Source organism: Saccopteryx leptura, chromosome 1 (assembly GCF_036850995.1).
Source record: "Saccopteryx leptura isolate mSacLep1 chromosome 1, mSacLep1_pri_phased_curated, whole genome shotgun sequence".
NCBI lineage: Eukaryota > Metazoa > Chordata > Mammalia > Chiroptera > Emballonuridae > Saccopteryx > Saccopteryx leptura.
In genome coordinates, this window is record NC_089503.1 from 67,159,911 (window position 1) to 67,171,895 (window position 11,985).

Here is an 11,985-nt window from a genome sequence, read left to right on the forward strand (position 1 = left end):
ATATTTGTCCTTATTTATTCTTTTTCTCCCACCTCTTCCCCCTACTCCTGGTAACCACTTCATTTTTATCTATGTCCATGTTTTATATCCACCTACATGTGAAATCATACAGTTCTTAGCTTTTTCTGATTTACTTATTTCACTCAGTTTAATGTTCTCAATGTCCATCTATGTTGTCATAAAATGATAATATGCTATCATTTCTTATGGCTGACTAGTATTCCATAATATATATGTACCACATCATTTTTATCCAATCCTCTATTGAGGGATATTTGGAATGTTTCCATGTCTTGGCCACTGTGAATAATGCTGCAATGAACATGGGGGTGCATATATCTTTATGTACCAATGCTTTGGAGTTTTGGGGGTAGAAACACAGTAGAGCAGGGATCGGGAAACTTTTTGGCTGAGAGAGCCATGAACACCACATATTTTAAAATGTAATTCCATGAGAGCCACACAACAACCCGTGTACGTTACTCATTATCCAATAAAAATTTGGTATTGTTCTGGAGGACAGCTGTGATTGGCTCCAGCCACCTGCAACCATGAACATGAGCGGTAGGAAATGAATGGATTGTAATACATGAGAATGTTTTATATTTTTAATGTTATTATTTTTTTATTAAAGATTTGTCTGCGAGCCAGATGCAGCCATCAAAAGAGCCACATCTGTCTCACAAGCCATAGGTTCCCGACCCCTGCAGTAGAGGGATCAACCTCAATCTGGTAAATAGTGGAATTCAGCAGTTCTAAGCACAAAAGTGATGCTCAGTATATTTTGTTGTATTAAAGAAAAAACAGTCTGATATGCAAATGAATTATACTGGATATATTGAACCTAGGTATAGCTACCAATAGAGGTAAGAGAGGTTTTTTAGGGGAGAGGAAGCCAGGAAAGAAAAATACAAACCAATAAACAGAACTACTGAAGTGGTCAAAGTCCCTAGCCCATAGTGGTGGGACTTCAAGACCTGAACCCGTCAGGCAAGACACTGGACTGAGAGAAAGGGACTGCATAATAGGCTGGGCAGGACGCCTGAATTCTCAGGTAAAAGAGCCTTTACACAAAAGTCCTGGTGTCCCGTTAATCCCTAATATTTAGATAATCCTGAAGAAAAATAAATTCTCTTCCCCATCCTCATATAAAGTGGAAAAAAATATCTTCAATACGACCATTCTTGGATTTTATTCACTCAGGCCCTGAAGTGAAAGGAGACTCTAGTAGCAGATAAAGACTGCCTCAGACTGTTAGGGGCTCAAGTTACAGAGGCTGACACACACTGGGGTCCCATGAATTCACTCTTCTCTAAAGGGCACTTTGCAGGGAAAAAAAAATGCAATTTCCTCAAAGCTCCAGAGAAACTGCGTCTGAGGGAAGAGAGAATAAAAATGGAAGAGCTAAGGAAAAAGAGAAATATTTCTTGAGAATCCTTACTAAAAAGTCAGGTTTCTCAAGGGATTTTGCCTTTCAGTCCTTGTGAATGTTCCGCAGTGTGGGGACTGGTGGTATTGGGTGGTGAGGATCTGTAAGGAGGAAAGCAAACAACACAGCAGCATCTATCAACCTGGTGAGGAAAGGAGGAATCCTCATGCATCATTCATAGCCTTCTCTGAAACAAAAGCAGAGGAGCAAATAACTCGAGAAACAACTCTGCTTTAAGACGATCATTTGTACAGGCATATGATTTGTGTGGCACTTTGTATTGTGTAACTTTCATTCATTTTTTAAAATTTACAATACAGCACATAACTGTATCAACATCATTTTGAAAATATAGATATAAAAATAATCATAATTAACTATTACTCACTTCTACTATATAGAAATAACATCTGTTAACATACTGGTTTTGGTCTTCTTGTCATATACTATAAAAAATAAACTATAAGTAAAATCATATTACATTTGATTTTTTAAATTAAGTGTACTATTTATATAGTTACATATTATATTTTACATATCCTTTCATTGCATTATTTTTAATGATACATAATTATATTCTACAGAAATGCCAATTATTTAAAAACTCCTTTGCTTTTGACAGTTAAGATGGCTCTCATTTTCTCAGAATGCTGCAATTAATATTCTTATTCTTAAACCATTTTTTATTACTATGATTCTTTCCTAAAAATAAATTGATATAATGTTGTATAAACTATCATTCGTTATACAGATTCAAAATGCCATCTTTACTATATACTAAATTAAAACCTACATATGTATCTGCATTGTTTTGCAAGAGACTGGGATGTTTTGGAATTTATATATCTTTTTAAAGATGTGATAAAGTAGCACCTAGTCACTGTATCTTTAAAATATATAAATCCTTTGAAAGACACATAATCCATAATAATTTGCTTAAATAGTATATACATAATTTTGAGGATCAATAATACCTTTGTGAGATTCGTGTTTGAGTTCATGTTTTTCTTCTTGTTCATGTTTTTTGTTGAATTCCAAGCTTTTATACTTTGTCTCTTCATATGAGTTTTCACATTTCCTTGTTAGTTAGTTTGCAGATTTTTTTTTTGTTGTTGTTATTGAGAATAGTTAAAAATACTTTTAGTCTACTGTATTTTCCAATATATTCTTGCTAATACTAAACTCATTTAAGAATTTTAATAACTTTAGTTGATTCATGTTTTTGTAGGGAAACACTCTCTGAATGTTCTTAAAACATGTTTTAATGATTTTAAAATTATGTTCATAATTTTATCTCCAAATATGTGCATGTTTTACTTATTTTTCTACTTTATTAAATGCAGATAATCTACTTTGAAATAACTACAAATGTAGTTTTAATTTTTTTTTTTTCTGAGTGCACATTTTGTTTTTATTACTTCCTTACATCAAATCCTTAGATATGGATTTTTGGCTCAGAGGCACTACCATATTTCTTTTTTTTTTTTTTTAATAATTTTATTTTTTTAATGGGGTGACATCAATAAATCAGGATACATATATTCAAAGATAACAAGTCCCGGTTATCTTGTCGTTCAATTATGTTGCATACCTACCACACAAAGTCAGATTGTCCTCTGTCATCTTCTATCTTGTTTACTTTGTGCCCCTCCCCACCCCCTTTCCCTCTCCCATTCCCCCCTCCCCCCGTAACCACCACACTCTTATCAATGTCTCTTAGTTTCACTATTATGTCCCACCTACGTATGGAATAATACAGTTCCTGGTTTTTTCTGATTTACTTATTTCGCTTCGTATCATGTTATCAAGATCCCACCATTTTGCTGTAAATGTTCCGATGTCATCATTTCTTATGGCTGAGTAGTATTCCATAGTGTATATGTGCCACATCTTCTTTATCCAGTCATCTATTGATGGGCTTTTTGGTTGTTTCCATGTCCTGGCCACTGTGAACAATGCTGCAATAAACATGGGGCTGCATGTGTCTTTACGTATCAATGTTTCTGAGTTTTTGGGATATATACCCAGTAGAGGGATTGCTGGGTCATAAGGTAGTTCTATTTTCAGTTTTTTGAGGAACCACCATACTTTCTTCCATAATGGTTGTACTACTTTACATTCCCACCAACAGTGTATGAGGGTTCCTTTTTCTCCACAGCCTCTCCAACATTTGCTATTACCTGTCTTGCTAATAACAGCTAATCGAACAGGTGTGAGGTGGTATCTCATTGCCGTTTTGATTTGCATTTCTCTAATAGCTAAAGAGGAAGGTTGTATTGTTCTAGGAATTTATCCATTTCTTCTAGGTTGTTGAATTTAGTGGCATAAAGTTTTTCATAGTATTCTACAATAATTCTTTGTATATCTACGGTGTCCGTGGTGATTTCTCCTCTTTCATTTTGGATTTTGTTTATATGAGTTCTTTCTCTTTTTTCCTTGGTAAGTCTTGCCAAGGGTTTGTCAATTTTGTTGATCTTTTCAAAGAACCAGCTCCTTGTTCTATTAATTTTTTCTATAGTTTTTCTGTTCTCTAATTCATTTATTTCTGCTCTGATTTTTAAAATCTCCTTTCTTCGGCTGGTTTTGGGTTGTCTTTGTTCTTCTTTTTCTAGTTCCTTAAGGTGGGAAGTTAAGTGGTTCACTTGGGCTCTCTCTTGTTTGTTCATATATGCCTGAAGTGATATGAACTTCCTTCTTATTACTGCTTTTGCTGCATCCCATAGATTCTGATATGTCGTATTGTCATTTTCATTAGTCTGTATATATCTTTTGATCTCTGCACTTATTTCTTCTTTGACCCATTCATTTTTTAAAAGTATGTTGTTTAGTTTCCACATTTTTGTGGAATTTTTTTCCTCTTTTTTGCAGTTGAATTCTAGTTTCAAGGCTTTATGATCAGAAAATATGCTTGGTACAACTTCAATTTTTCTGAATTTGCTGATGTTGTTTTTGTGGCCCAACATATGATCAATTCTTGAGAATGATCCATGTACACAGGAGAAAAATGTATACTCAGTCACTTTGGGATGAAATGTCCTGTAGATGTCTATCATATCCAGGTGCTCTAGTGTTTTGTTTAAGGCCACTATGTCTTTGTTGTTTCTCTGTTTGGATGACCGATCTAGAGCCGTCAGCGGTGTATTGAGGTCTCCAAGTATGATTGTGTTTTTGTCAGTTTTTGTTTTAAGATCAATAAGTAGCTGTCTTATATATTTTGGTGCTCCTTGGTTTGGTGCATATATATTAAGAATTGTTATGTCTTCTTGATTCAGTGTCCCCTTAGCCATTATGAAATGGCCATTTTTGTCTCTGAGTACTTTTCCTGTCTTGTAGTCAGCATTATCCGATATGAGTATTGCTACACCTGCTTTTTTTTGGATGTTATTTGCTTGGAGTATTGTTTTCCAGCCTTTCACTTTGAATTTGTTTTTATCCTTGTTACTTAGATGAGTTTCCTGTAGGCAGCATACAGTTGGATTTTCTTTTTTAATCCATTCTGCTACTCTATGCCTTTTTATTGGTGAGTTTAATCCGTTTACATTTAGTGTAATTATTGAGACTTGTGAGTTCCCTATTGCCATTTTATATCTTGCTTTCTGTTAGTTTTGTGTCTTGTTTGATCCTTCTCTTTCGTTTTTCTATCTTTTGTTTTTATTTGGTTGTATTCCATACATCTTTCCTCTGTTGCTATCTTTTTTATCTCATGTGCTTCTGTGGTGGTTTTTTCAATGGTGGTTACCTTTGAGTAATGAAAAGGGTCCCTACCCTGTTCATTGTAGCGAACTATTTTGTGAGTACTTTTGTACTCCATCGTCCTTTGCTACTGTTAATCTCCATCTTCTCTCCCTCTTTCTTTTTGTTGTTGTCACAGTTTAAATTTGGTTTTATTGTGTTCTTCTTGGAGCTTTTACTTGTGGCTCTGTTTTTTTTTTTTTGTTCTTTGTATCTGATTGGAGAACCCCCTTTAGTAATTCCTGGAGTGGGGGTTTTCTGATGATAAATTCCCTCATCTTTTCTGTATCTGTGAATGTTTTTATTTCTCCTTCATATTTGAAGGATAGCTTTGATGGGTATAGTATTCGTGGCTGAAAGTTCCTCTCTTTCAGGACTTTAAATATTGGGGTCCACTCTCTTCTAGCTTGTAGAGTTTCTGCTGAGAAATCTGATGATAATCTAATGGGCCTTCCTTTATATGTTGTATTCTTCTTTTCCCTGGCTGCCTTGAGAATTTTTTCTTTGCTGTAGGTTTGTGTCAACTTCATTATGATATGCCTTGGAGTAGGTTTGTTGGGGTTAAGAAAACTCGGAGTTCTGTTTGCTTCTTGAACTTGAGGCTTTAGTTCTTTCCACAGGCTTGGGAAGTTCTCATCTATTATTTGTTTGAGTATGTTCTCCATTCCATTTTCTCTCTCTTCTCCCTCTGATATACCTATTATTCTTATGTTATTCTTTTTGATGGAGTCTGATAATTCTTGTAGGGCTATCTCATTTTTTTAAATTTTTGAGTCTCTTTCTTCTTCTCTCTGTTGTGCCTCAAGTTGCTTGTCTTCTATTTCACTAATCCTCTCTTCTATCTGACCTGTTCTATTAACTAAGCTTGTTACTTTGTTTTTCAGCTCGTGAATTGAGTTTTTCATCTCTATTTGATTTGTTTTTATAGTTTCAATTTCATTGGACATATATTCTTTGTGTTCATTGAGTTGTTTTCTGAGCTCCCTAAATTGCCTTTCTGTGTTTTCTTGTATATCTCGGAGGATTTTTAGGATTTCTATCTTGAATTCTCTGTCATTTAGCTCCAAGGTTTCCAATATATTAAATTTTTTCTCCATAGATTTTTCCTCATCTATCTGTGTTACCTCTCTTTCTTTGTATCCATGATATTCGATTTTCTCTTCCTTAATGGCATCTGAGGGTGGTTTTGTTGATAGTATTAATGAGATTTAATAAAGAATAAAAAGTTAAAAAAAATAATAAAAAAAATAAAAAATCAAAAAGAGTTGTTTTTTTAAAAAAAATTAATAATGAAATAAAGAAAAATAAAATAAAATAAAAATTTTTTAAAAAGGAAATTATTCCCCCCCTCCTTTTTTCCTCTCCTCTCCTCTCCCCTCTTTCTTGAGAAAATCTTGTGGTGAACTGTGAATTATAACAAACAATGCCTGTGATGGAGGGCCTGAATTGGGGAAAAGTAATAAAGGGGCAAAAAAAAAAAAAAAAAGAAAGAAAGAAAGAAAAAGAGCATATGGACCCACAAAAAGCAAATAAGGAAAAAATTTGGGTCAAGAATAAAATGATTTGCTTTTAGTTGTTGGTTGTCTAAGAGTTATGATGAGAGGAATAAGAGGAAAATGGAAAAATGGGGGGACAAATTAAAAAATTACTATTGTATTTAGTGGAACAAGAACTAGATAAAATGGAGAGCCAGGGATGGGAGCACTGCTAGTGAGTTAAAAAGGTGAAGTAAAAACCCCCCAAAATGCCACAAACATAAGTTTGAGTCCCAGATAAGATAATTTGTTTGTTATTGAGGTTTGAATGAGAGGAGATGTAAAGGAGAAAGGAAGAAACTAATATAGAGGGAGAAAAGAAAGAGAGAGAGAGAAAAAAATAGGGAACCACTAAAAGAAGAAAAAAGAAAGGAGAGAGAGAGAGAAAGAGAGAGAGAGAGAGTTAAGGGTTTTGGAGTGCAACCCTCATAGGGAGAAAGGAAGAGAAGAGAAAAGATAATGGGAGATGTAACACTTATGGGTAGTGTAGTTCAAGGAGAGGAGAGAGTAAGACCGGCAGAGAGTTAATTGGCCAAATTGGAGGAGGAAAAAAAGTATCAAGAATGAAGATAAGAGAAACAAATGAACAAATATAATAAAATGGGATAGGTTATAAAGTCTGCAGATTATTCTTGATTTTGAGAGGTTATCTTCTTGCTTTTTCTTTTCTCTCCCTCTTCCTGGTCGGTGACTCTGTACCCCGGGTTCTGCCCCTTTGGCACGCTCAGGTAGAGGTTTGCAGTTGATAAGTCTCTATGGCAATGTCATGTATTGTGCTTTAGTCTCGTTGGCAGTCGAGGCTCATTAGCATTTATAGGCTCCGACAGTGAGAGAGTCCGTGTTCCTGGAGCCTTTCTCCTAGTCTTTCCTTCCTCAATTAGTAGCCTGATAATCCAGCTATGGGGTTGCTGCTGCCTCTACCTGGATAGTAAGAGGCTCAAAGAGCTGGCAACTCCCCACTCTATTTCCACTCAGCACAGGGCTCTGGGTAAGGCTCAGTCAGTCAGAGCTGCTAGTATAATCAGGCGGGCTTTCCGCCCACTCAAAGACCTCTGGCTCTGTCTGCCACTCTGTCCGGTAACACAGGCAGGCGCCCACTTCCGGGGTGCTTGGAGGAAACTCTCACTCACTGGCTGCGTGCGCAGACCAGGATATTCGGCCAGCAGTCTCACGCTCTGAGTGAAACCCCCAACCGCAGGGAAAAGTTGCAGCGTTGGAATTGAGTCTCGCTCCGTCCCCGTGCGCGGCTTTTGCAAGGCGCTGGGGCGGCCCGAGATTCCGCTTTGGCCCACACAAAGGCCCCTGACTCTGCCCCTCTGTGAGATAACACGGGCACGCACTGCTGAGGCACTCGGAGGAATCTCTCATTCACTATCTGCGCGCGCAAACCAGGATATGAGGCCGGCCGCGTTTCCTTCTGAGTGAAACACCCTCTAGCACAGAAAATCTCCACCGTTGGAATTAGTTCTCACTTCCTCCCGTGCGTGGCTTTCCCAGGGCGCTGGGGCTGCCCAGAGACTCTGCCCTCGGCCCAAAGAAAGGCCTCTGACCCTGCCTCTCCGTGGGGCAACACGGGCACCCACTCTCGGGGCCTAGGAAGAAATCTCTCGCCCACTAACTGCGCGCACGCTGACCAGGAGACCGGGTAAAATGGCCGCCCCGCTTGTCTTTCTTTGTTTGGGTTTGGCGCGAGTGTTAGCTTGTATTGCCCGGGTTGCCACAGGATCAGTTTTTCATCAGCTTGGATCTCCGTGCCACAGCCTGGTTCGGCCGTTTGTGCCGCGGCCTGGATCTATTCACCCCCTTTGCCCGCCTCAGTTTCTATATTCACAGTTACCAGAGAAAGCCGCCCTGTTTAGGTTAGTGAGGAAGGCGGAGCATTTCTTACTCCCTATTTCCTTCGGGGTTTGGTTATATATTTAGCCAATTTTTCACTCGACCATACCTTTGGGTGTATTGCGAAGCATCTGGAGGCTCCAAGTATAGGTTTTTCTGTTTCTGGTTGAAGATCTTGTTGAGTTTTGGGGGAGATTTATCGGTATCGCTTCCTACCCTGCCATTACTCTGACTACCATTAGTTTTAATTTTTGATAGTAAAATTTTAATCTTGATTTTTGAGAAATTATTACATAAAGTTTATGTCAATTCAACTCTTTTTAGATATCATTGTGCATTAATTACCAATGATCACAGTTTTCTTTCCAGTTTTAACCATGATTTTTACACATTTTCAGATAAACAAAGATATATATATATATCCCTAAAACTTGTTAAAATGCCACAGTTAATATAATACTAAACAAAAATGTGGCAGACTTTCTGAGTGTAGATTTCTATTTTAAGTTACCTCATTTTGCTGAAGGTAGTAGCAGTTTATGGTAGAATGATCACACTTTGACCTATCCTTACTGTATTATGACTCCATACTGCCTCCTCCTAGAAGAATGTTCTTTGACATTATCTTTTCCAAAATGATGTTGTAAGCCTCTGATAAATATTAGCTTTTTTACACTCAATCTATAAGTAATGGAAGGCAAAGACCAGTTCAGGCAGTTTCAGTATTTAAGGGAGAGCCCTGGCTAGTTGTCTCAGTGGTAGAGTGTTACTCCAGGGTGTGGAAGTCCTGGGTTCGATTCACAGTCAGGGCACACAAGAGAAGCAACCATCTGCTTCTTCCTCCTCCCTCTTCTCCTTCTCTCTCTCTCTTCCTCTCCCCCAGCCATGGCTGGATTGATTTGAGCATGTGGGCCCCAGGCCTTGAGGATGGCTCCATGAAGTCTCCACCTCAGATGCTAAAAATAGTTATGTTGAGAGCATGGCCTGACATGGGCAGATCATCCACCCAGTTGGGGGTTGTCAGGTGGATCCCATTGGGGCACATGTGGGAGTCTATCTTCCCTTCTCTCACTTAAAAAATATGTAAGGAAGAAATAAGAAGGGACTGAATGAGGAATTTATAAGAATACCTGTACACAAACTGCCAATGTAAGAACACTATGATTTCCAATCAGACATAATTAGAAACTAGAGTTAGATTTTATTGTTGGCTCACCTCTGATTGCACATTTATTAGATTAATTAATTTTCCAAGGCTAATATCTTCCTAATATAAAGTGAGTAAAGTCACATTTGGAAATACTTTTACTGTTAAAGTTATTTGAGTTTATTTCATTTTTGCATTAAATATTAACTTAGAAGTTTTAGCAGAAAACAACTCAGAGAGTGGAAGTATTAGTGGAAGCAAAGGGTAGGGATTCATTGGTCTTATTTTCTTCGGCTATTCATAAACCTATTTTGTAAATTCCCTTAAAATATTAAAGAAAAATAATTTTCTTCTAGACTCAGCAAATATCTATGAATGGATAACTATTCTTCAAACATTGCATCCCCATTGCCATCTCTAAATTATCATATATATGACTGTTTACAATTTTTCTTAAAGCACAGTCTTGCTGAAGTGATGCATGGGCTTAGAAGTCTGCAGTCTCCATTCTTCCTACACAGGAAGGTTAAACACCCGGCCTCTTATTCATCTCCCTCTTTAATCTGTCAGTAACCCAACTTTCCAATTTCATTTCCCCATGGGTGTTTTTAACACCCTGTTCCCTGACAGAGAATCACTAGCTCTGTCTACCCTTACCTGGTATTTCTCATCTCTACACCTCTGTTCACACAAAGAATGCTTTCCCCTCATTTCTCCGACCCTTAAAACCCATTCAGCTGTTGCTTTCTCCCTGAATCATTTCCTGACTTATTTGCACAAAAATGAACCCTCTCTTCCCTAGTATACACACATTAATTTCGGAATAATACTTAGGTAACTTTTATATTTCAGCTTCAGTTTTATTTCATATTTGGTTTATCTACTTCACAACATGTGAAGGACTAAAAAGAAAATAGAATGTAAATGCCTTTTCAATTCTATATCTATCATCCACTTAGTCTGAGAGTTTTTAATTCTCAAAAGTAAAAGTAATAAAACTGGTATAAAATTATAACTATTTACAAATAAGAAAAGTGGAATAGAAATAGGTAGCCTAGGACTGTTGGATGAAAACTATTACCATTCTTATTGTCTCCATTTTCTTTCTCTATTGCTTTTCACTTCCATCCACCATCCCCTAAATCCTGTGCTCTCTCTCTCTCTCTCTCTCTCTCTCTCTCTCTCTCTCTCTCTCTACTTTTCTGTGGTAAGCATGCATCACTCCACTCAAGACCATCACTTTTTTTTTCAAGTGTTATAGACTGACTTGAGTTCTTACTCTGTTGCATACATACAAACTAAGAGACATTGATAAGAGTGTGGTGGTTACGGGGGGAGGGGGGAGAGGGAGAGGGAAAAGGGAGGAGGAGGGGCACAAAGAAAACTAGATAGAAGGTGACAGAGGACAATCTGACTTTGGGTGATGGGTATGCAACATAAGTGAATGACAAGATAACCTGGAGTTGTTATCTTTGAATATATGTATCCTGATTTATTGATGTCGCCCCATTAAAAATAAAATTATTAAAAAAAATCTCTTTTCTTTCCCCACATCATTTACAAACTGACCATCTCAAGTCAACCTCCATTGCAGACTTGGGAGAATTTGATGCCCAATTAGATCCCCATAATTGTTGGAATTCTCAGAGGGACCTGTTGGTTGGCTTCCATGAAGACCTTTGCATAGCAACCCTTTCTGTGAGCAAGATCGCACTTTCCCTTTACAGGTTAAGAAAGGTTCTGCAGTTGCTGGAATAGATCTACTTCACATTTCTTTTTCTTTCACGTAGGATCATTCTGTCACTTGATTTCCCTTTTCTTAGTTTTCTCTTATTTTTTTTCTCCAGTATGGCTGTCTCCTCTGGCACCTCCTGGATCTGCCATTCATCAAACAACTTTATTGATCCATTATCAATCCTTGCTTACATTTGTTAATCTACTGCTGCTGGCCCAGGGTTTGGGAAGGATTCAGTATTAATGTGTTCCAATAAAGCAGTAATAAAAGAAGACTTTCTGATCTCAATCACTTTTCTGATAAGGAAATTTAGAAATCAGCTGTATTTTGCTATCTTCATTGATGTCAATGACTATCTCTCTTGTCAGCAGCAGAATTGTGTCATTTCTGTTGACAATATCTGAGATTCACACATTGCCCCATTAGAACGTGTTACTATTTAGATGGTGGGGAAGTTGCCAACTAATTTGTATTCACAGATACTGTAGAAGAAATTTGTGTGAGCACTAGACTGATAGCTAAAATAATTGAATTTAAATTCCTGCTCTATGCTATGTAATCTTTTTGAGCC